We start from the raw sequence: 26397 nt of genomic DNA, 5'->3' as shown, positions 1-26397 counted from the left end.
GAAGCTTATTTTGTGTGTTATATGAGCGTTTTCTCATTTCTATGCAAGAGATCATCTGAGATTTGTGTTTTTAGGCAAGAAATTGTCTAAAATTAATAACTCATTTTAAAACTGGTATAAAAACATTTACTATACAAAAGTTATAATCGGTTAATAATAATAATAATAATAATAATAATAATAATAGTAATAATAAAAATAATAGAAATAATAATAATAATAATAAAAATAATAATAATAGTAGTAATAAAAGTAAGCTAGGTTTTGTAAGCAAAAATGAAGTTTATTTTGTGTTATATGAGCGTTTTCTCATTTCTATGCAAAAGATAATGTGTGATCTGTGTTTTTAGACAATCTAAGCCATTTTATAGTTTTTAGGCAAGAAATTGGCTAAAACTAATCACTCGTTTTAAAACTGATATAAAAACAATACTATACAAAAGTAATAATCGGTTTTTAATAATAATAATTATAATAATAATAATAATAATAATAATAATAATAATAATAATAATAACAATAATAATAATAATAATAATAATAATAATAATAATAACAATAATATTAATAAAAATAATAATAATAGTAATAAAAGTAAGCTTAGTTTTCTAAGCAAAAATGAAGCTTATTTTGTGTGTTATATGAGTGTTTTCTCATTTCTATGCAAGAAATCATCTGTGATCTGTGTTTTTAGGCAAGAAATTGTCTAAAATTAATAACTCATTTTAAAACTGGTATAAAAACATTTACTATACAAAAGTTAATAATAATAATAATAATAATAATAATAATAATAATAATAATAATAATAATAATAATAATAATAATAATAATAGTAATAGTAACAAAAGTAATAATAATAATAATACTTTTAATAAGGAAAAATGGAGCTTATTTTGTGTGTTACATGAGCGTTTTCTCATTTCTATGCAAAAGATCATGTGTGATCTGTGTTTTTAGGCAATCTAAGCCATTTTATAGTTTTTAATATTTAACAAAAATTAGCTTTAAAATAAAATGTTTGAAAAACTGAAATTAAACTAAATTAATTGAGTCTAACACTTTAGTAGAGGAAAAAGGAGGAGACATAAAAGTCACAAGTCTTAGAGTTGTCTTTAGTCGTTATAATAATAACAATAACATTTATAATAGCAATACTAGTAGTACTAAATTTGCTTATATGCAAGCGCTTAATTAAGGTAACAGTTTTTTTGTTTTTTGCTTATATCTCGAAAACAGTTACTCCAATCAATTTTTACTTTTTCACCAAAATTAAAGGTGATAAAATTTCCTACAAAATAGTTATTTGCATTTTTCATGTAGAACTAACCATAAGCGAGATATGAGTTAAATAATTAATAATTGAAAAAAAGTGTTTTAACAGAGAATGTCTTGTGATTTAAAATACACTTAATTTATTGGGTCCAATACTTTATTAGAAGAAAAAAAGGTGACATAAAAGTCACTGAAGTCTTCAGAGTCGTTTTTAAATGCTGCATTTTCGTCTCAAGTTTTTAGTCGTCAAATTAATAACAATAACATTAATAATAATACTAATATTACTAAATTTGCTTATATGCAAGTGCTTAATAAAGGTAACAGTTTCTTGCTTATATCTCGAAAACAGTTACTCTTATCAATTTTTATTTTTTTACTAAAATTAAAGCTGATAAAATTTCCTACAAAATAGTTATTTGCATTTTTCATGTAGGACTAACCATAAGCGAGATATAAGTTTGAAAATAATCAATATTTACAAAAAAAAGTGCTTTAACAGAAAATGTCTTGTGATTTAAAATACACTTAATTTATTGGGTCCAATACTTTATTAGAAAAAAAAGGAAGTGACTTAAAAGTCACTGAAGTCTTCAGAGTCGTTTTTAAATGCTGCATTTTCGTCTTCGTCTCAAACATTGAAAACTGAATTACATTTTTGTTTAGTAACTGTTACAGTTTTCACTTTGGTTTTTTGCTTATATCTCGAAAACAGTTACTCCTATAAATTTTTATCTTTCCTTCAAAATTAAAGCTGATAAAATTTCCTACAAAATAGTTTTTATCATTTTTTTTTGTAGGACCAACCATAAGCGAGTTATAGAGTTGGATATAAATAATCTTTAACAAAAATTTGCTTTAAAATAAAATGTTTGAAAAACCAAAATTAAACTAAATTAATTGGGTCTAACACTTTAGTAGAGGAAAAAGGAGGAGACGTAAAAGTCACCAAAGTCTTCAGAGTCGTTTTTAATCGTCATATTAATAACAATAACATTAATAATAATAATACTAATAATACTAAATTTGCTTATATGCAAACGCTTAATTGAGGTAACAGTTTTTTTTAGTTTCTTGATTATATCTCGAAAACAGTTACTCCTATCAATTTTTATCTTTTTACTAAAATTAAAGCTGATAAAATTTCCTACAAAATAGTTATTTGCATTTTTCATGTAGGACTAACCATAAGCGAGATAGAAGTTTGAAAATAATTAATATTTAAAAAAAATGTGCTTTAAGAGAAAATGTCTTGTGATTTAAAATACACTTAATTTATTGGGACCAATACTCTATTAGAAGAAAAAGGAGGTGACATAAAAGTCACTGAAGTCTTCAGAGTCGTTTTTAAATGCTGCATTTTCGTCTTCGTCTCAAACATTGAAAACTGAATTACATTTTTGTTCAGTAACTGTAACAGTTTTCACTTTGGTTTTTTGCTTATATCTCGAAAACAATTACTCCTATCAATTTTTATCTTTCTTTCAAAATTAAAGCTGATAAAATTTCCTACAAAATAGTTAATTGCATTTCTTTTGTAAGACCAACCATAAGCGAGTTATAGAGTTGGATATAAATAATCTTTAACAAAAATTTGCTTTAAAATAAAATGTTTGAAAAACCGAAATTAAACTAAATTAATTGGGTCTAATACTTTAGTATAGGAAAAAGGAGAAGACATAAAAGTCACTAAATGTTTCAGAGTCGTCTTTAGTCGTCATATTAATAACAATAACATTAATAATAATAATACTAATAGTACTAAATTTGCTTATATGCAAGCGCTTTATTAAGGTAACAGTTTTTTGGTTTCTTGCTTATATCTCGAAAACAGTTACTCCTATCAATTTTTATCTTTTTACTAAAATTAAAGCTGATAAAATTTCCTACAAAATAGTAATTTGCATTTTTCATGTAGGACTAACCATAAGCGAGATATAAGTTTGAAAATAATTAATATTTAAAAAAAAAGTGTTTTAACAGAAAATGTCTTGTGATTTAAAATACACTTAATTTAATGGGTCCAATACTTTATTAGAAGAAAAAGGAGGTGACATAAAAGTCACTGAAGTCTTCAGAGTCGATTTTAAATGCTGCATTTTCGTCTTTGTCTCAAACATTGAAAACTGAATTACATTTTTGTTTAGTAACAGTTACAGTTTTCTTATTGGTTTTTTGCTTATATCTCGAAAACAGTTACTCCTATCAATTTTTATCTTTTTTTCAAAATCAAAGCTGATAAAATTTCCTACAAAATAGTTATTGGCATTTTTTTTGTAGGACTAACCATAAGCGAGTTATAGAGTTGGATATAAATAATCTTTAACAAAAATTTGCTTTAAAATAAAATGTTTGAAAAACCGAAATTAAACTAAATTAATTAAAACTAACACTTTAGTTGAGGAAAAAGGAGAAGACATAAAAGTCACCAAAGTCTTGAGAGTCGTTTTTAGTCGTCATATTAATAACAATAACATTAATAATAATAATACTAATAGTACTAAATTTGCTTATATGCAAGCGCTTTATTAAGGTAACAGTTTTTTGGTTTCTTGCTTATATCTCGAAAACAGTTACTCCTACCAATTTTTATCTTTTTACTAAAATTAAAGCTGATAAAATTTCCTACAAAATAGTTATTTGTATTTTTCTTGTAGGACCAAGCATAAGCGAGTTATAGAGATAGATATAAATAATATTTAACAAAAATTTGCTTTAAAATAAAATGTTTGAAATACTGAAATTAAACTAAATTAATTGTGTCTAACACTTTAGTATAGGAAAAAGGAGAAGACATAAAAGTCACCATAGTCTTCAGAGTCGTTTTTAGTCGTCATATTAATAACAATAACATTAATAATAATAATACTAATAGTACTAAATTTGCTTATATGCAAGCGCTTTATTAAGGTAACAGTTTTTTGGTTTCTTGCTTATATCTCGAAAACAGTTAGTCCTATCAATTTTTATCTGTTTACTAAAATTAAAGCTGATAAAATTTCCTACAAAATAGTTATTTGCATTTTTCATGTAAGACTAACCACAAGCGAGATGTAAGTTTGAAAATAATCAATATTTAAAAAAAAAGTGCTTTAACAGAAAATGTCTTGTGATTTGAAATACACTTAATTTATTGGGTCCAATACATTATTAGAAGAAAAAGGAGGTGACTTAAAAGTCACAGAAGTCTTCAGAGTCGTTTTTAAATGCTGCATTTTCGTCTTCGTCTCAAACATTGAAAACTGAATTACATTTTTGTTTAGTAACTGTAACAGTTTTCACTTTGGTTTTTTGCTTATATCTCGAAAACAATTATTCCTATCAATTTTTATCTTTTTTTCAAAATTAAAGCTGATAAAATTTCCTACAAAATAGTTATTTGCATTTTTCTTGTAGGACCAACCATAAGCGAGTTATAGAGTTGGATATAAATAATATTTAACAAAAACTTGCTTTAAAATAAAATGTTTGAAAAACTAAAAAATAAAATTTCCTACAAAATAGTAATTTAAATTTTTCATATAGGACTAACCATAAGCGAGATATAAGTTTAAAAATAATTAATATTTAAAAAAAAAGTGCTTTAACAGAAAATGTCTTGTGATTTAAAATACACTTAATTTATTGGGTCCAATACTTTATTAGAAGAAAAAGGAAGTGACATAAAAGTCACCAAAGTCTTGAGAGTCGTTCTTAGTCGTCATATCAATAACAATAACATTAATAATAATAATACTAATAGTACTAAATTTGCTTATATGCAAGCGCTTAATTAAGGTAACAGTTTCTTGCTTATATCTCGAAAACTTACATTTTTGTTCAGTAACTGTAACAGTTTTTACTTTGGTTTTTTGCTTATATTTCGAAAACAATTACTCCTATCAATTTTTATCTTTCTTTCAAAATTAAAGCTGATACAATTTCCTACAAAATAGTTATTTGCATTTCTTTTGTAAGACCAACCATAAGCGAGTTATAGAGTTGGATATAAATAATCTGTAACAAAAATTTGCTTTAAAATATAATGTTTGAAAAACCGAAATTAAACTAAATTAATTGAATCTAACACTTTAGTATAGGAAAAAGGAGAAGACATAAAAGTCACCAAAGTCTTCAGAGTCGTTTTTAGTCGTCATATTAATAACAATAACATCAATAATAATAATAATGCTGCATTTTCGTCTTCGTCTCAAACATTGAAAACTGAATTACATTTTTGTTCAGTAACAGTTACAGTTTTCTTATTGGTTTTTTGCTTATATCTCGAAAACAGTTACTCCTAACAATTTTTATCTTTCTTTCAAAATTAAAGCTGATAAAATTTCCTACAAAATAGTTATTTGCATTTTTCTTGTAGGACCAACCATAAGCGAGTTATAGAGTTGGGTATAAATAATATTTAACAAAAACTTGCTTTAAAATAAAATGTTTGAAAAACTAAAATTAAACTAAATTAATTGTGTCTAACACTTTAGTAGAGAAAAAAGGAGAAGAGATAAAGGTCACTAAAGGTTTCAGAGTCGTCTTTGGTCGTCATATTAATAACAATAACATTAATAATAATACTAATAGTACTAAATTTGCTTACATGCAAGCGCTTTATTAAGGTAACAGTTTTTTGGTTTCTTGCTTATATCTCGAAAACAGTTACTCCTATCAATTTTTGTCTTTTTACTAAAATTAAAGCTGATAAAATTTTCTACAAAATAGTTATTTGCATTTTTCATGTAAGACTAAGCATAAGCGAGATATAAGTTTAAAAATGATTAATATTTAAAAAAAAGTGCTTTAACAGAAAATGTCTTGTGATTTAAAATACACTTAATTTATTGAGTCCAATGCTATATTAGAAGAAAAAGGAGGTGACATAAAAGTCGCTGAAGTCTTCAGAGTCGTTTTTAAATGCTGCATTTTCGTCTTCGTCTCAAACATTGAAAACTGAATTACATTTTTGTTCAGTAACTGTAACAGTTTTTACTTTGGTTTTTTGCTTATATCTCGAAAACAATTACTCCTATCAATTTTTATCTTTCTTTCAAAATTAAAGCTGATAAAATTTCCTACAAAATTTATTTGCATTTCTTTTGTAAGACCAACCATAAGCGAGTTATAGAGTTGGATATAAATAATCTTTAACAAAAATTTGCTTTAAAATATAATGTTTGAAAAACCGAAATTAAACTAAATTAATTGAGTCTAACACTTTAGTATAGGAAAAAGGAGAAGACATAAAAGTCACCAAAGACTTCAGTGTCGTTTTTAGTCGTCATATTAATAACAATAACATTAATAATAATAATAATGCTGCATTTTCGTCTTCGTCTCAAACATTGAAAACTGAATTACATTTTTGTTCAGTAACAGTTACAGTTTTCTTATTGGTTTCTTGCTTATATCTCGAAAACAGTTACTTCTATCAATTTTTATCTTTTTTTCAAAATTAAAGCTGATAACATTTCCTACAAAATAGTTATTTGCATTTTTTTGTAGGACCAACCATAAGCGAGTTATAGAGTTGGATATAAATAATCTTTAACAAAAATTTTCTTTAAAATAAAATGTTTGAAAAACTAAAATTAAACCAAATTAATTGTGTCTAACACTTTAGTAGAGGAAAAAGGAGAAGACATAAAGGTCACTAAAGTCTTCAGAGTCGTTTTTAGTCGTCATATTAATAACAATAACATTAATAATAATAATACTAATAGTACTAAATTTGCTTATATGCAAGCGCTTAATTAATGTAACAGTTTTTTGGTTTCTAGCTTATATCTCGAAAACAGTTACACCTATCAAGTTTTATCTTTCTTTCAAAATTAAAGCTGATAAAATTTCCAACAAAGTAATTATTTGCATTTTTCTTGTGGGACCAAGCATAAGCGAGTTATAGAGATGAATATAAATAATATCTAACAAAAATTTGCTTTAAAATAAAATGTTTGAAAAACTGAAATTAAACTAAATTAATTGTGTCTAACACTTTAGTGGAGGAAAAAGGAGAAGACATAAAAGTCTTTAAAGGTTTCAGAATCGTCTTTAGTCGTCATATTAATAACAATAACATTAATAAACTAATAGTACTAAATTTGCTTATATGCAAACGCTGCATTAAGGTAATAGTTTTTTGGTTTCTTGCTTATATCTCGAAAACAGTTACTCCTATCAATTTTTAACTTTTCACCAAAATTAAAGATGATAAAATTTCCTGCAGAATAGTTATTTGCATTTTTCATGTAGAACAAACCATAAGCGAGATATAAGTTTGAAAATAATTAATAATTAAAAAAAAAATGTGTTTTAACAGAAAATGTCTTGTGATTTAAAATACACTTAATTTATTGGGTCCAATACTTAATTAGAAGAAAAAGGAGGTGCAAATAACTATTTTGTTGGAAATTTTATTAGCTTTAATTGTGAAAGAAAGATAAACTTTGATAGGAGTAACTGTTTTCAAGATATAAGCAAAAAACCAATAAGAAAACTGTAACTGTAACTGAACAAAAATGTAATTCAGTTTTCAATGTTTGAGACGAAGACAAAAATGCAGCATTTAAAAACGACTCTGAAAACTTCAGTGACTTTTATGTCACCTCCTTTTTCTTCTAATAAAGTATTGGACCCAATAAATTAAGTGTATTATAAATCACAGGACATTTTCTGTTAAAACACTTTTTTTTAATTATTAATTACTTTCAAACTTATATCTCGCTTATGGTTAGTTCTACATGAAAAATGCAAATAACTATTTTGTAGGAAATTTTATCACCTTTAATTTTGGTGAAAAAGTAAAAATTGATAGGAGTAACTGTTTTCGAGATATAAGCAAAAAACGAAAAAACTGTTACTTTAATTAAGCGCTTGCATATAAGCAAATTTAGTACTACTAGTATTGTTATTATAAATGTTATTGTTATTAATATGACGACTAAAGACAACTCTAAGACTTTAGTGACTTTTATGTCTCCTCCTTTTTCCTCTACTAAAGTGTTAGACACAATTAATTTAGTTTAATTTCAGTTTTTCAAACATTTTATTTTAAAGCAAATTTTTGTTAAATATTAAAAACTATAAAATGGCTTAGATTGCTTAAAAACACACATCACACATGACCTTTTGCATAGAAATGAGAAAACGCTCAGATAACACAAAATAAGCATCATTTTTGCTTAGAAAAACTAAGCTTCAATTTAGAAAGAAATTTATTATTATAAGTTTTATTATCATTATTATTATTATTATTATTATTATTATTATTATTATTATTATTATTATTAACTTTTGTGTAGTAAATGTTTTTATACCAGTTTTAAAATGAGTTATTAATTTTAGACAATTTCTTTCCTAAAAACACTCATATAACACAAAATAAGCTTCATTTTTGCTTAGAAAACTAAGCTTACTTTTATTACTATTATTATTATTTTAATTATTATTATTATTATTATTGTTATTATTATTATTATTATTATTATTATTGTTATTATTATTATTATTATTATTATTATTATTATTATTATTATTAAAAACCGATTATAACTTTTGTATAGTATTGTTTTTATACCAGTTTTAAAATGAGTGATTAATTTTAGCCAATTTCTTGCCTAAAAACTATAAAATGGCTTAGATTGCCTAAAAACACAGATCACACATGATCTTTTGCATAGAAATGAGAAAACGCTCATATAACACAAAATAAACTTCATTTTTGCTTAGAAAACTAAGCTTACTTTTATTACTACTATTATTATTATTTTTATTATTATTATTATTATTATTATTATTATTATTATTATTATTATTATTATTAATATTATTATTATTAAAAACCGATTATAACTTTTGTATAGTAAATGTTTTTATACCAGTTTTAAAATGAGTTATATTAATTTAGACAATTTCTTGCCTAAAAACAGAGATCACAGATGATCTCTTGCATAGAAATGAGAAAACGCTCAGATAACACAAAATAAGCATCATTTTTGCTTAGAAAAACTAAGCTTTAATTTAGAAAGAAATTCATTATTATAAGTATTATTATCATTATTATTATTATTATTATTATTATTATTATTTTTTTTTTATTACTATTATTATTATTATTATTATTATTAACTTTTGTATAGTAAATGTTTTTATACCAGTTTTAAAATGAGTTATTAATTTTAGACAATTTCTTGCCTAAAAACACAGATCACAGATGATTTCTTGCATAGAAATGAGAAAACGCTCATATAACACAAAAAGAGCTTCATGTTTGCTTAGAAAACTAAGCTTACTTTTATTACTATTATTATTTTTATTATTATTATTATTATTACTATTATTAGTATTATTATTTTTATTATTATTATTATTATTATTATTATTATTATTATTATTATTATTATTATTATTATTATTATTATTATTATTATTATCATTGTTATTATTATTATTATTATTAAAAACTTATATTAAACAGACAGAAAACGTCGTATTCTGACACAAAAAAACGAATTACGTTATAGACTTGACGAGAACGGCGTATCTCGGACTCTTATAGGACTCTTATAGGGTCAAAAAGTATCAGTTTGGATTAACATAAATTATTTTTGTTGACTCTCAGTCTGAATTGTTCATCAGTTCAAACAAAAACGGCTTATTTTAGACGATCTTTTGCTTTGAACAAGAAAACTTACATCGAACAGACTAAAAACGTATTAATCTGGCATAAAAGAGCAATTTATGTATCACTTTAGATAAAGGCAGATAATCCTATTCGTTTCATTGCTTAAAATAGACAAAATTGTTAATAAATCTAACAAAAACGCTGTATTCTAGCACAAAATACTAATTACATTATAGTATCGACGAGAATAGCTTATTTGGAATGATTCTATGCTTCCAAACGAGTAAATTTTTATTAAACAGATGCCAAACATCATGTTTTGTCCTATAAAGACATTTTATATTGCAGTTTGTATTAAAACAAAATATTTTCGTTGATTCTTTGTTAGAAGCAGCAAACCTAACATTAAAGAATCTGAAAACTTTGTATTCGGACACAAACCACCGAATTTTGTATCAGTTTAGACAAAAACGGTTGATTTTCGACAATATTTTGCTTTGAACAAGAAAATTTATATCAAACTGACTAAAAACGTCTTATTTTAGCACAAAACAAAAGATTTGCGTTATTGTCTTGAAGCTGATTCATGACACAGTTTGGATAAAAACCAATTATTTTTGTTAATTCATTGTTACAAACAAGAAACCTTACATCAAAGAAACTGAAAACCCCTTATTCAGGCACAGAAACGAATTACGTTTCAGTCTGGACAAAAACTGCTTATTTTAGACGATCTTTTGTCTTGAACACGAAAACTTACATTAAAAAGATTAAAAACGTCTTATTCTGGCTGAAAACTGCAAATTATATATTGCTCTAGATAAAAGCAATTTATCCTGATTACTCCTTTACTTAGAATAGAGTAAACTTGTATAAAACTTAATGAAAACTTTAAATTTCGTCTCAAAGAAATAATTTACATTATAGTTTTGACCAGCACTGTTTATTTCAAACGAATTTATCATTCGAAACTAATGAACTTTTATGGGGCAGATGCAAAACCACATATTACCATATAAAGCGTTGTTTTAAAGCAAAGTATTTCCTTTTGCAACAAGAAATTTCACGTCAAAGAAACTGAAAACTTCGTATCCATGCATAAATATCGAATTACGTATCAGTTTAGGCAAATACAGCTTATTTTAAACGATTCATTGCTATAAACAAGAAAAATTTTATCAAGCATATTGAAAACGTCTTATTCTCGAAAATAAGAGCAAATTATGTATCAGTTTTGACAAAAGCGGATTACTCTGTTTGATTCTATACTTAGAGTAGAGTAAACTACTATAAAACGTAATGAAAACTCTATATTCAAGCTCAAAAGAACAAATTACGTTATAGTTTTAGCAAAAAAAAAATATTTCGGACGATTACATACTTCGAAGTAAGCAAACTTTAATTGAACAAGTGCAAAAGCTAATACTTTGCTTTAAAATAACGATTTATGTGGTAATATGGTATTTTGCATCTGTCCTATAAAAGTTTACTCGTTTCGCTCCATTGAATCATTCGAAAGAAATTATTTTGACACAACAACAACGAAAATAATTTGTTTTTGTTTAAACTGTAACATAAATCGCTTTTATAAAACGAACTAAGACGTTTGGCATCTGTTTATTGAAAGTTTTCTCGTTTGGGGGCATAAAATCGTTTGAAATTATCAGTTCTGGTCAAAACTATAACGTAAATTATTTCTTTGTATCACTTTAAAGATTTGCGTTATAGTCTTGACGAGAACTGTTAATTTCAAACGATTCTATGCTTTGAAACCAGTATACTTTCACTGAACAGAGGCAAAACGTCTGATTTCGCCTTTAAAAAACGATTTATGTCACAGTTTGGATTAAAACCAATGATTTTTGTTTATTCATTGTTACAAACAAGAAACCTTACATCAAAGAAACTGAAAACCTCTTATTCAGGCCCAGAAAATCAAATTACGTTTCAGTCTAGACACAAATTGCTTATTTTAGACGATTCTTTTTTTTGAACACGAAAACTTACATTAAAAAGATTAAAAACGTCTTATTCTGGCTCAAAACTGCAAATTATGTATTACTTTGGATAAAAGCAGTTTATCCTGATTACTCCTTTGCTTAGAATAGAGCAAACTTGTATAAAACTTAATGAAAACTTTAAATTTCGTCTCAAAGAAATAATTTACGTTATAGTTTTGACCAGAACTGTTAATTTCAAACGATTTTATGCCCCCAAACGAGAAAACTTTCACTAAACAAATGCCAAACGTCTTAGTTCGTTTTATAAAAGCGACTTATGTAACAGTTTAAACAAAAACAAATTATTTTCGCTGTTGTTGTGTTAAAATAATTTATTTCGAATGATTCAATGGAGCGAAACGAGTAAACTTTTATAGGACAGATGCAAAATACCATATTACCACATAAATCGTTATTTTAAAGCAAAGTATTAGCTTTTGCACTTGTTCAATTAAAGTTTGCTTACCTCGAAGTATGTAATCGTCCGAAATATTTTTTTTTGCCAAAACTATAACGTAATTTGTTCTTTTGAGCTTGAATATAGAGTTTTCATTACGTTTTATAGTAGTTTACTCTACTCTAAGCATAGAATCAAACAGAGTAATCCGCTTTTGTTAAAACTGATACATAATTTGCTCTTATTTTCGAGAATAAGACGTTTTCAATATGCTTGATAAAATTTTTCTTGTTTATAGCAAGCAATCGTTTAAAATAAGCTGTATTTGCTTAAACTGATACGTCATTCGATATTTATGCATGGATACGAAGTTTTCAGTTTCTTTGACGTGAAATTTCTTGTTGCAAAAGGAAATACTTTGCTTTAAAACAACGCTTTATATGGTAATATGTGGTTTTGCATCTGCCCCATAAAAGTTCATTAGTTTCGAATGATAAATTCGTTTGAAATAAACAGTGCTGGTCAAAACTATAATGTAAATCATTTCTTTGGGACGAAATTTAAAGTTTTCATTAAGTTTTATACAAGTTTACTCTATTCTAAGTAAAGGAGTAATCAGGATAAATTGCTTTTATCTAGAGTAATATATAATTTGCAGTTTTCAGCCAGAATAAGACGTTTTTAATCTTTTTAATGTAAGTTTTCGTGTTCAAGACAAAAGATCGTCTAAAATAAGCAGTTTTTGTCCAGACTGAAACGTAATTCGAATTTCTGTGCCTGAATAAGGGGTTTTCAGTTTCTTTGATGTAAGGTTTCTTGTTTGTAACAATGAATTAACAAAAATATTTGGTTTTTATCCAAACTGTGGCATGAATCAGCTTTAAGACTATAACGCAAATCTTTTGTTTTGTGCTAAAATAAGACGTTTTTAGTCAGTTTGATATAAGTTTTCTTGTTCAAAGCAAAATATTGTCGAAAATCAACCGTTTTTGTCTAAACTGATACAAAATTCGGTGGTTTGTGTCCGAATACAAAGTTTTCAGATTCTTTAATGTTAGGTTTGCTGCTTCTAACAAAGAATCAACGAAAATATTTTGTTTTAATACAAACTGCAATATAAAATGTCTTCATAGGACAAAACATGATGTTTGGCATCTGTTTAATAAAAATTTACTCGTTTGGAAGCATAGAATCATTTCAAATAAGCTATTCTCGTCGAAACTATAATGTAATTAGTATTTTGTGCTAGAATACAGCGTTTTTGTTAGATTTATTAACAATTTTGTCTATTTTAAGCAATGAAACGAATAGGATTAGCTGCCTTTATCTAAAGTGATACATAAATTGCTCTTTTATGCCAGATTAATACGTTTTTAGTCTGTTCGATGTAAGTTTTCTTGTTCAAAGCAAAAGATCGTCTAAAATAAGCCGTTTTTGTTTGAACTGATGAACAATTCAGACTGAGAGTCAACAAAAATAATTTATTTTAATCCAAACTGATACTTTTTGACTCTATAAAAGTCCTATAAGAGTCCGAGATACGCCGTTCTCATCAAGTCTATAACGTAATTCGTTTTTTTGTGTCAGAATACGACGTTTTCTGTCTGTTTAATATAAGTTTTTAATAATAATAATAATAATAATAATAATAACAATAATAATAATAATAATAATAATAATAATAAAAATAATAATACTAATAATAGTAATAATAATAATAATAATAAAAATAATAATAGTAATAAAAGTAAGCTTAGTTTTCTAAGCAAAAATGAAGCTTATTTTGTGTTATATGAGCGTTTTCTCATTTCTATGCAAGAAATCATCTGTGATCTGTGTTGTTAGGCAAGAAATTGAATAAAATTAATAACTCATTTTAAAACTGGTATAAAAACATTTACTATACAAAAGTTAATAATAATAATAATAATAATAATAATAATAATAATAATAATAATGAATGAAGCTTATTTTGTGTGTTATATGAGCGTTTTCTCATTTCTATGCAAGAGATTATCTGTGATCTGTGTTGTTAGGCAAGAAATTGAATAAAATTAATAACTCATTTTAAAACTGGTATAAAAACATTTACTATACAAAAGTTAATAATAATAATAATAATAATAATAATAATAATAATAATAATAATAATAATAATAATAATAATAATAATGATAATAATACTTATAATAATGAATTTCTTTCTAAATTAAAGCTTAGTTTTTTTAAGCAAAAATGATGCTTATTTTGTGTTATCTGAGCGTTTTTTCATTTCTATGCAAGAGATCATCTGTGATCTGTGTTTTTAGGCAAGAAATTGTCTAAAACTAATAATTCATTTTAAAACTGTTATAAAAACATTTACTATACAAAAGTTATAATCGGTTATTAATAATAATAATATTAATAATAATAATTATAATAATAATAATAATAATAATAATAATAATAATAATAATAATAATAATAATAATAATAATAATAATAATAATAATAATAATAATAATAATAAAAATAATAATAATAGTAGTAATAAAAGTAAGCTTAGTTTTCTAAGCAAAAATAAAGCTTATTTTATGTTATATGAGCGTTTTCTAATTTCTATGCAAAAGATCATGTGTGATCAGTGTTTTTAGGCAATCTTAGCCATTTTATAGTTTTTAGGCAAGAAATTGGCTAAAATTAATCACTCATTTTAAAACTGGTATAAAAACAATACTATACAAAAGTTAAAATCGGTTTTTAATAATAATAATAATAATAATAATAATAATAATAATAATAATAATAATAATAATAATAATAATAATAATAATAATAACAATAATAATAATAATAATAATAATAATAATAATAATAATAATAATAATAATAATAATAATAACAATAATAATAATAATAATAATAATAGTAATAAAAGTAAGCTTAGTTTTCTAAGCAAAAATGAAGCTTATTTTGTGTGTTATATGAGTGTTTTCTCATTTCTATGCAAGAAATCATCTGTGATCTGTATTTTTAGGCAAGAAATTGTCTAAAATTAATAACTCATTTTAAAACTGGTATAAAATCATTTACTATACAAAAGTTAATAATAATAATAATAACAATAATAATAATAATAATAATAGTAATAGTAACAAAAGTAATAATAATAATAATAATAATACTTTTAATATGGAAAAATGGAGCTTATTTTGTGTGTTACATGAGCGTTTTCTCATTTCTATGCAAAAGATCATGTGTGATGTGTGTTTTTAGGCAATCTAAACCATTTTATAGTTTTTAATATTTAACAAAAATTTGCTTTAAAATAAAATGTTTGAAAAACTGAAATTAAACTAAATTAATTGTGTCTAACACTTTAGTAGAGGAAAAAGGAGGAGACATAAAAGTCACTAAAGTCTTCAGAGTCGTTTTTAAATGCTGCATTTTCGTCTTCCTCTCAAACATTGAAAACTGAATTACATTTTTGTTCAGTAACTGTAACAGTTTTTACTTTGGTTTTTTGCTTATATCTCGAAAACAATTACTCCTATCAATTTTTATCTTTCTTTCAAAATTAAAGCTGATAAAATTTCCTACAAAATAGTTATTTGCATTTTTCATGTAAGACTAACCATAAGCGAGATATAAGTTTAAAAATTATTAATATTTAAAAAAAAAGTACTTTAACAGAAAATGTCTTGTGATTTAAAATACACTTAATTTATTAGGTCCAATACTTTATTAGAAGAAAAAGGAGGTGACATATAAGTCACTGAAGTCTTCAGAGTCGATTTTAAATGCTGCATTTTCGTCTTCGTCTCAAACATTGAAAACTGAATTACATTTTTGTTCAGTAACAGTTACAGTTTTTTTATTGGTTTTTTGCTTATATCTCGAAAACAGTTACTTCTATCAATTTTTATCTTTCTTTTAAAATTAAAGCTGATAAAATTTCCTACAAAATAGTTATTTGCATTTTTCATGTAAGACTAACCATAAGCGAGATATAAGTTTAAAAATTATTAATATTTAAAAAAAAAGTACTTTAACAGAAAATGTCTTGTGATTTAAAATACACTTAATTTATTGGGTCCAATACTTTATTAGAAGAAAAAGGAGGTGACATAAAAGTCGCTGAAGTCTTCAGAGTCGTTTTTAAATGCTGCATTTTCGTCTTCGTCTCAAACATTGAAAACTGAATTACATTTTTGTTCAATAACAGTTACAGTATTCTTATTGGTTTTTTGCTTATATCTCGAAAACAGTTACTCCTATCAATTTTTATCTTTCTTTCAAAATTAAAGCTGATAAAATTTCCTACAAAATAGTTATTGGCATTTCTTTTGTAAGACCAACCATAAGCGAGTTATAGAGTTGGATATAAATAATCTTTAACAAAAATTTGCTTTAAAATATAATGTTTGAAAAACCGAAATTAAACTAAATTAATTGAGTCTAACACTTTAGTATAGGAAAAAGGAGAAGACATAAAAGTCACCAAAGTCTTCAGAGTCGCTTTTAGTCGTCATATCAATAACAATAACATTAATAATAATAATAACGCTGCATTTTCGTCTTCGTCTCAAACATTGAAAACTGAATTACATTTTTGTTCAGTAACAGTTACAGTTTTCTTATTGGTTTTTTGCTTATATCTCGAAAACAGTTACTCCTATCAATTTTTATCTTTTTTTCAAAATTAAAGCTGATAAAATTTCCTACAAAATAGTTATTTGCATTTTTCTTGTAAGACCAACCATAAGCGAGTTATAGAGTTAGATATAAATAATATTTAACAAATGTTATTGTTATTAATATGACGACTAAAGACGACTCTGAAACCTTTAGTGACATTTATGTCTTCTCCTTTTATTATATTTATTTTTATTTATATAATTATTTTGTAGGAAATTTTATCAGCTTTAATTTTAAAAGAAAGATAAAAATTGATAGGAGTAACTGTTTTCGAGATATAAGCAAAAAACCAATAAGAAAACTGTAACTGTTACTGAACAAAAATGTAATTCAGTTTTCAATGTTTGAGACGAATTCGAAAATGCAGCATTTAAAATCGACTCTGAAGACTTCAGTGACTTATATGTCACCTCCTTTTTCTTCTAATAAAGTATTGGACCTAATAAATTAAGTGTATTTTAAATCACAAAACATTTTCTGTTAAAGCACTTTTTTTTTAAATATTAATTATTTTCAAACTTATATCTCGCTTATGATTAGTCCTACATGAGAAATGCAAATAACTATTTTGTAGGAAATTTTATCAGCTTTAATTTTAGTAAAAAGATAAAAATTGATAAGAGTAACTGTTTTCGAGATATAAGCAAGAAACCAAAAAACTGTTACCTTAATTAAGCGATTGCATATAAGCAAATTTAGTACTATTAGTATTATTATTATTAATGTTATTGTTATTAATATGACGACTAAAGACGACTCTGAAACCTTTAGTGACATTTATGTCTTCTCCTTTTATTATATTTATTTTTATTTATATAATTATTTTGTAGGAAATTTTATCAGCTTTAATTTTAAAAGAAAGATAAAAATTGATAGGAGTAACTGTTTTCGAGATATAAGCAAAAAACCAATAAGAAAACTGTAACTGTTACTGAACAAAAATGTAATTCAGTTTTCAATGTTTGAGACGAAGACGAAAATGCAGCATTTAAAATCGACTCTGAAAACTTCAGTGACTTATATGTCACCTCCTTTTTCTTCTAATAAAGTATTGGACCTAATAAATTAAGTGTATTTTAAATCACAAAACATTTTCTGTTAAAGCACTTTTTTTTTTAAATATTAATTATTTTCAAACTTATTTCTCGCTTATGGTTAGTCCTACATGAAAAATGCAAATTACTATTTTGTAGGAAATTTTATCAGCTTTAATTTTAGTAAAAAGATAAAAATTGATAGGAGTAACTGTTTTCGAGATGTAAGCAAGAGACCAAAAAACTGTTACCTTAATTAAGCGCTTGCATATAAGCAAATTTAGTACTAAAAACAACTCTGAAGACTTTGGTGACTTTTATGTCTTCTCATTTTTCCTCTACTAAAGTGTTTGACCCAATTAATTTAGTTTAATATCGGTTTTTCAAACATTTTATTTTAAAGCAAATTTTTGTTAAAGATTATTTATATCCAACTCTATAACTCGCTTATGGTTGGTCCTACAAAAAAATGCAAATAACTATTTTGTAGGAAATTTTATCAGCTTTAATTTTGAAAGAAAGATAAAAATTAATAGGAGTAACTGTTTTCGAGATATAAGCAAAAAACCAATAAGAAAACTGTAACTGTTACTGAACAAAAATGTAATTCAGTTTTCAATGTTTGAGGCGAAGACGAAAATGCAGCATTATTATTATTATTAATGTTATTGTTATTAATATGACGACTAAAAACGATTCTGAAGTCTTTGGTGACTTTTATGTCTTCTCCTTTTTCCTATACTAAAGTGTTAGACTCAATTAATTTAGTTTAATTTCGGTTTATCAAACATTATATTTTAAAGCAAATTTTTGTTAAAGATTATTTATATCCAACTCTATAACTCGCTTATGGTTGGTCTTACAAAAGAAATGCAAATAACTATTTTGTAGGAAATTTTATCAGCTTTAATTTTGAAAAAAAGATAAAAATTGATAGGAGTAATTGTTTTCGAGATATAAGCAAAAAACCAAAGTAAAAACCGTTACAGTTACTGAACAAAATGTAATTCAGTTTTCAATGTTTGAGACGAAGACGAAAATGCAGCATTTAAAAACGACTCTGAAGACTTCAGCGACTTTTATGTCACCTCCTTTTTCTTCTAATATAGTATTGGACCCAATAAATTAAGTGTATTTTAAATCACAAGACATTTTCTGTTAAAGCACTTTTTTTTTAAATATTAATAATTTTTAATCTTATATCTCGCTTATGCTTAGTCTTACATGAAAAATGCAAATAACTATTTTGTAGAAAATTTTATCAGCTTTAATTTTAGTAAAAAAATAAAAATTGATATAAGTAACTGTTTTCCAGATATAAGCAAGAAACCAAAAAACTGTTACCTTAATTAAGCGTTTGCATGTAAGCAAATTTAGTACTATTAGTATTATTATTAATGTTATTGTTATTAATATGACGACTAAAGACGACTCTGAAACCTTTAGTGACCTTTATGTCTTCTCCTTTTTCCTCTACTAAAGTGTTAGACACAATTAATTTAGTTTGATTTTAGTTTTTCAAACATTTTATTTTAAAGCAAGTTTTTGTTAAATATTATTTATACCCAACTCTATAACTCGCTTATGGTTGGTCCTACAAGAAAAATGTAAATAACTATTTTGTAGGAAATTTTATCAGCTTTAATTTTGAAAGAAAGATAAAAATTGATAGGAGTAACTGTTTTCGAGATATAAGCAAAAAACCAATAAGAAAACTGAAACTGTTACTAAACAAAAATGTAATTCAGTTTTCAATGTTTGAGACGAAGACGAAAATGCAGCATTATTATTATTATTAATGTTATTGTTATTAATATGACAACTAAAAACGACTCTGAAGACTTTGGTGACTTTTATGTCTTCTCCTTTTTCCTATACTAAAGTGTTAGACTCAATTAATTTAGTTTAATTTCGGTTTTTCAAACATTATATTTTAAAGCAAATTTTTGTTAAAGATTATTTATATCCAACTCTATAACTCGCTTATGGTTGGTCTTACAAAAGAAATGCAAATAACTATTTTGTAGGAAATTTTATCAGCTTTAATTTTGAAAGAAAGATAAAAATTGATAGGAATAATTGTTTTCGAGATATAAGCAAAAAACCAAAGTAAAAACTGTTACAGTTATTGAACAAAAATGTAAGTTTTCGAGATATAAGCAAGAAACTGTTACCTTAATTAAGCGCTTGCATATAAGCAAATTTAGTACTATTAGTATTATTATTATTAATGTTATTGTTATTGATATGACGACTAAGAACGACTCTCAAGACTTTGGCGACTTTTATGTCACCTCCTTTTTCTTCTAATAAAGTATTGGACCCAATAAATTAAGTGTATTTTAAATCACAAGACATTTTCTGTTAAAGCACTTTTTTTTTAAACATTAATTATTTTTAAACTTATATCTCGCTTATGGTTAGTCCTACATGAAAAATGCAAATTACTATTTTGTAGGAAATTTTATTTTTTAGTTTTTCAAACATTTTATTTTAAAGCAAGTTTTTGTTAAATATTATTTATATCCAACTCTATAACTCGCTTATGGTTGGTCCTACAAGAAAAATGCAAATAACTATTTTGTAGGAAATTTTATCAGCTTTAATTTTGAAAGAAAGATAAAAATTGATAGAAATAATTGTTTTCGAGATATAAGCAAAAAACCAAAGTGAAAACTGTTACAGTAACTAAACAAAAATGTAATTCAGTTTTCAATGTTTGAGACGAAGACGAAAATGCAGCATTTAAAAACGACTCTGAAGACTTCTGTGACTTTTAAGTCACCTCCTTTTTCTTCTAATAATGTATTGGACCCAATAAATTAAGTGTATTTTAAATCACAAGACATTTTCTGTTAAAGCACTTTTTTTTAAAATATTGATTATTTTCAAACTTATATCTCGCTTATGGTTAGTCCTACATGAAAAATGCAAATAACTATTTTGTAGGAAATTTTATCAGCTTTAATTTTAGTGTACAGATAAAAATTGATAGAAGTAACTGTTTTCGAGATATAAGCAAGAAACCAAAAAACTGTTACCTTAATAAAGCGCTTGCATATAAGCAAATTTAGTACTATTAGTATTATTATTATTAATGTTATTGTTATTAATATGACGACTAAAAACGACTCTGAAGACTTTGGTGACTTTTATGTCTTCTCCTTTTTCCTATACTAAAGTGTTAGTCTTAATTAATTTAGTTTAATTTCGGTTTTTCAAACATTTTATTTTAAAGCAAATTTTTGTTAAAGATTATTTATATCCAACTCTATAACTCGCTTATGGTTGGTCCTACAAAAAAAATGCCAATAACTATTTTGTAGGAAATTTTATCAGCTTTGATTTTGAAAGAAAGATAAAAATTGATAGGAGTAACTGTTTTCGAGATATAAGCAAAAAACCAATAAGAAAACTGTAACTGTTACTAAACAAAAATGTAATTCAGTATTCAATGTTTGAGACAAAGACGAAAATGCAGCATTTAAAATCGACTCTGAAGACTTCAGTGACTTTTATGTCACCTCCTTTTTCTTCTAATAAAGTATTGGACCCATTAAATTAAGTGTATTTTAAATCACAAGACATTTTCTGTTAAAGCACTTTTTTTTAAATATTAATTATTTTCAAACTTATATCTCGCTTATGGTTAGTCCTACATAAAAAATGCAAATTACTATTTTGTAGGAAATTTTATCAGCTTTAATTTTAGTAAAAAGATAAAAATTGATAGGAGTAACAGTTTTCGAGATATAAGCAAGAAACCAAAAAACTGTTACCTTAATTAAGCGCTTGCATATAAACAAATTTAGTACTAAAAACAACTCTGAAGACTTTGGTGATTTTTATGTCTTTTCCTTTTTCCTCTACTAAAGTGTTAGACCCAATTAATTTAGTTTAATATCGGTTTTTCAAACATTTTATTTTAAAGCAAATTTTTGTTAAAGATTATTTATATCCAACTCTATAACTCGCTTATGGTTGGTCCTACAAAAAAATGGAAATAACTATTTTGTAGGAAATTTTATCAGATTTAATTTTGAAAAAAAGATAAAAATTGATACGAGTAACTGTTTTCGAGATATAAGCAAGAAACCAAAAAACTGTTACCTTAATAAAGTGCTTGCATATAAGCAAATTTAGTACTATTAGTATTATTATTATTAATGTTATTGTTGTTAATATGACGACTAAGGACGACTCTGAAACATTTAGTGACTTTTATGTCTTCTCCTTTTTCCTATACTAAAGTGTTAGACCCAATTAATTTAGTTTAATTTCGGTTTTTCAAACATTTTATTTTAAAGCAAATTTTTGTTAAAGATTATTTATATCCAACTCTATAACTCGCTTATGCTTGGTCCTACAAGAAAAATGTTAATAACTATTTTGTTGAAAATTTTATCAGCTTTAATTTTGAAAGAAAGATAAAATTTGATAGGAGTAACTGTTTTCGAGATATAAGCAAAAAACCAATAAGAAAACTGTAACTGTTACTGAACAAAAATGTAACTCAGTTTTCAATGTTTGAGACGAAGACAAAAATGTAGCATTTATTTAAAAGTCGTTTTTAATCGTCATATTAATAACAATAACATTAATAATAATAATACTAATAATACTAAATTTGCTTATATGCAAACGCTTAATTAAGGTAACAGTTTTTTGGTTTCTTGATTATATCTCGAAAACAGTTACTCCTATCAATTTTTATCTTTTTACTAAAATTAAAGCTGATAAAATTTCCTACAAAATAGTTATTTGCATTTTTTATGTAGGACTAACCATAAGCGAGATATAAGTTTGAAAATAATTATTATTTAAAAAAAAAGTGCTTTAACAGAAAATGTCTTGTGATTTAAAATACACTTAATTTATTGGGTCCAATACTTTATTAGAAGAAAAAGGAGGTGACATAAAAGTCACTGACGTCTTCAGAGTCGTTTTTAAATGCTGCATTTTTGTCTTCGTCTCAAACATTGAAAACTGAGTTACATTTTTGTTCAGTAACAGTTACAGTTTTCTTATTGGTTTTTTGCTTATATCTCGAAAACTGTTACTCCTATCAAATTTTACCTTTCTTTCAAAATTAAAGCTGATAAAATTTCCAACAAAATAGTTATTTACATTTTTCTTGTAGGACCAAGCATAAACGAGTTATAGAGTTGGATATAAATAATATTTAACAAAAATTTGCTTTAAAATAAAATGCTTGAAAAACCGGAATTAAACTAAATTAATTGTGTCTAACACTTTAGTAGAGGAAAAAGGAAAAGACATAAAAGTCACTAAATGTTTCAGAGTCGTCTTTAGTCGCCCTATTATTAACAATAAAATTAATAATAATAATACTAATATTACTAAATTTGCTTATATGCAAGCGCTTAATTAAGGTAACAGTTTCTTGCTTATATCTCGAAAACAGTTACTCCTATCAATTTTTATCTTTTTACTAAAATTAAAGCTGATAAAATTTCCTACAAAACAGTTATTTGCATTTTTTATGTAGGACTAACCATAAGCGAGATAAAAGTTTGAAAATAATTAATATTTAAAAAAAAAGTGCTTTAACAGAAAATGTCTTGTGATTTAAAATACACTTAATTTATTGGGACCAATACTCTATTAGAAGAAAAAGGAGGTGACATAAAAGTCACTGAAGTTTTCAGAGTCGTTTTTAAATGCTGCATTTTCGTCTTCGTCTCAAACATTGAAAACTGAATTACATTTTTGTTCAGTAACTGTAACAGTTTTCACTTTGGTTTTTTGCTTATATCTCGAAAACAGTTACTCCTATCAATTTTTATCTTTCTTTCAAAATTAAAGCTGATAAAATTTCCTACAAAATAGTTATTTGCATTTCTTTTGTAAGACCAACCATAAGCGAGTTATAGAGTTGGATATAAACAATCTTTAACAAAAATTTGCTTTAAAATAAAATGTTTGAAAAACCGAAATTAAACTAAATTAATTGGGTCTAACACTTTAGTATAGGAAAAAGGAGAAGACATAAAAGTCACTAAATGTTTCAGAGTCGTCTTTAGTCGTCATATTAATAACAATAACATTAATAATAATAATACTAATAGTACTAAATTTGCTTATATGCAAGCGCTTTATTAAGGTAACAGTTTTTTGGTTTCTTGCTTATATCTCGAAAACAGTTACTCCTATCAATTTTTACCTTTTTTTCAAAATTAAAGCTGATAAAATTTTCTACAAAATAGTTATTTCAATTTTTTGGTAGGACCAATCATAAGCGAGTTATAGAGTTGGATATAAATAATCTTTAACAAAAATTTGCTTTAAAATAAAATGTTTGAAAAACTGATATTAAACTAAATTAATTGGGTCTAACACTTTAGTAGAGGAAAAAGAAGAAGACATAAAAATCACCAAAGTCTTCAGAGTTGTTTTTAGTACTAAATTTGCTTATATGCAAGCGCTTAATTAAGGTAACAGTTTTTTGGTTTCTTGCTTATATCTCGAAAACAGTTACTCCTATCAATTTTTATCTTTTTACTAAAATTAAAGCTGATAAAATTTCCTACAAAATAGTAATTTGCATTTTTCATGTAGGACTAACCATAAGCGAGATATAAGTTTAAAAATAATTAATATTTAAAAAAAATGTGCTTTAACAGAAAATGTCTTGTGATTTAAAATACACTTAATTTATTGGGTCCAATACTTTATTAGAAGAAAAAGGAGGTGACATAAAAGTCACCAAAGTCTTGAGAGTCGTTCTTAGTCGTCATATCAATAACAATAACATTAATAATAATAATAATACTAATAGTACTAAATTTGCTTATATGCAAGCGCTTAATTAAGGTAACAGTTTCTTGCTTATATCTCGAAAACTTACATTTTTGTTCAGTAACTGTAACAGTTTTTACTTTGGTTTTTTGCTTATATCTCGAAAACAATTACTCCTATCAATTTTTATCTTTCTTTCAAAATTAAAGCTGATAAAATTTCCTACAAAATAGTTATTTGCATTTCTTTTGTAAGACCAACCATAAGCGAGTTATAGAGTTGGATAAAAATAATCTTTAACAAAAATTTGCTTTAAAATATAATGTTTGAAAAACCGAAATTAAATTGAGTCTAACACTTTAGTATAGGAAAAAGGAGAAGACATAAAAGTCACCAAAGTCTTCAAAGTCGTTTTTAGTCGTCATATTAATAACAATAACATTAATAATAATAATAATGCTGCATTTTCGTCTTCGTCTCAAACATTGAAAACTGAATTACATTTTTGTTCAGTAACTGTAACAGTTTTTACTTTGGTTTTTTGCTTATATCTCGAAAACAATTACTCCTATCAATTTTTATCTTTCTTTCAAAATTAAAGCTGATAAAATTTCCTACAAAATAGTTATTTGCATTTTTCATGTAGGACTAACCATAAGCGAGATATAAGTTTGAAAATAATTAATATTTAAAAAAAAAGTGCTTTAACAGAAAATGTCTTGTGATTTAAAATACACTTAATTTAATGGGTCCAAGACTTTATTAGAAGAAAAAGGAGGTGACATAAAAGTCACTGAAGTCTTCAGAGTCGTTTTTAAATGCTGCATTTTCGTCTTCGTCTCAAACATTGAAAACTGAATTACATTTTTGTTCAGTAACTGTAACAGTTTTTACTTTGGTTTTTTGCTTATATCTCGAAAACAATTACTCCTATCAATTTTTGTCTTTCTTTCAAAATCAAAGCTGATAAAATTTCCTACAAAATAGTTATTGGCATTTTTTTTGTAGGACCAACCATAAGCGAGTTATAAAGTTGGATATAAATAATCTTTAACAAAAATTTGCTTTAAAATAAAATGTTTGAAATACTGAAATTAAACTAAATTAATTGTGTCTAACACTTTAGTATAGGAAAAAGGAGAAGACATAAAAGTCACCAAAGTCTTCAGAGTCGTTTTTAGTCGTCATATTAATAACAATAACATTAATAATAATAATACTAATAGTACTAAATTTGCTTATATGCAAGCGCTTTATTAAGGTAACAGTTTTTTGGTTTCTTGCTTATATCTCGAAAACAGTTACTCCTATCAATTTTTATCTGTTTACTAAAATTAAAGCTGATAAAATTTCTTACAAAATAGTTATTTGCATTTTTCATGTTCGACTAACCTTAAGCGAGATATAAGTTTGAAAATAATCAATATTTAAAAAAAAAGTGCTTTAACAGAAAATGTCTTGTGATTTAAAATACACTTAATTTATTAGGTCCAATACATTATTAGAAGAAAAAGGAGGTGACTTAAAAGTCACAGAAGTCTTCAGAGTCGTTTTTAAATGCTGCATTTTCGTCTTCGTCTCAAACATTGAAAACTGAATAACATTTTTGTTTAGTAACTGTAACAGTTTTCACTTTGGTTTTTT

Source organism: Tribolium castaneum, chromosome 2 (assembly GCF_031307605.1).
Source record: "Tribolium castaneum strain GA2 chromosome 2, icTriCast1.1, whole genome shotgun sequence".
Taxonomy (NCBI): Eukaryota; Metazoa; Arthropoda; class Insecta; order Coleoptera; family Tenebrionidae; genus Tribolium; species Tribolium castaneum.
This window is presented reverse-complemented; position numbering follows the sequence as displayed.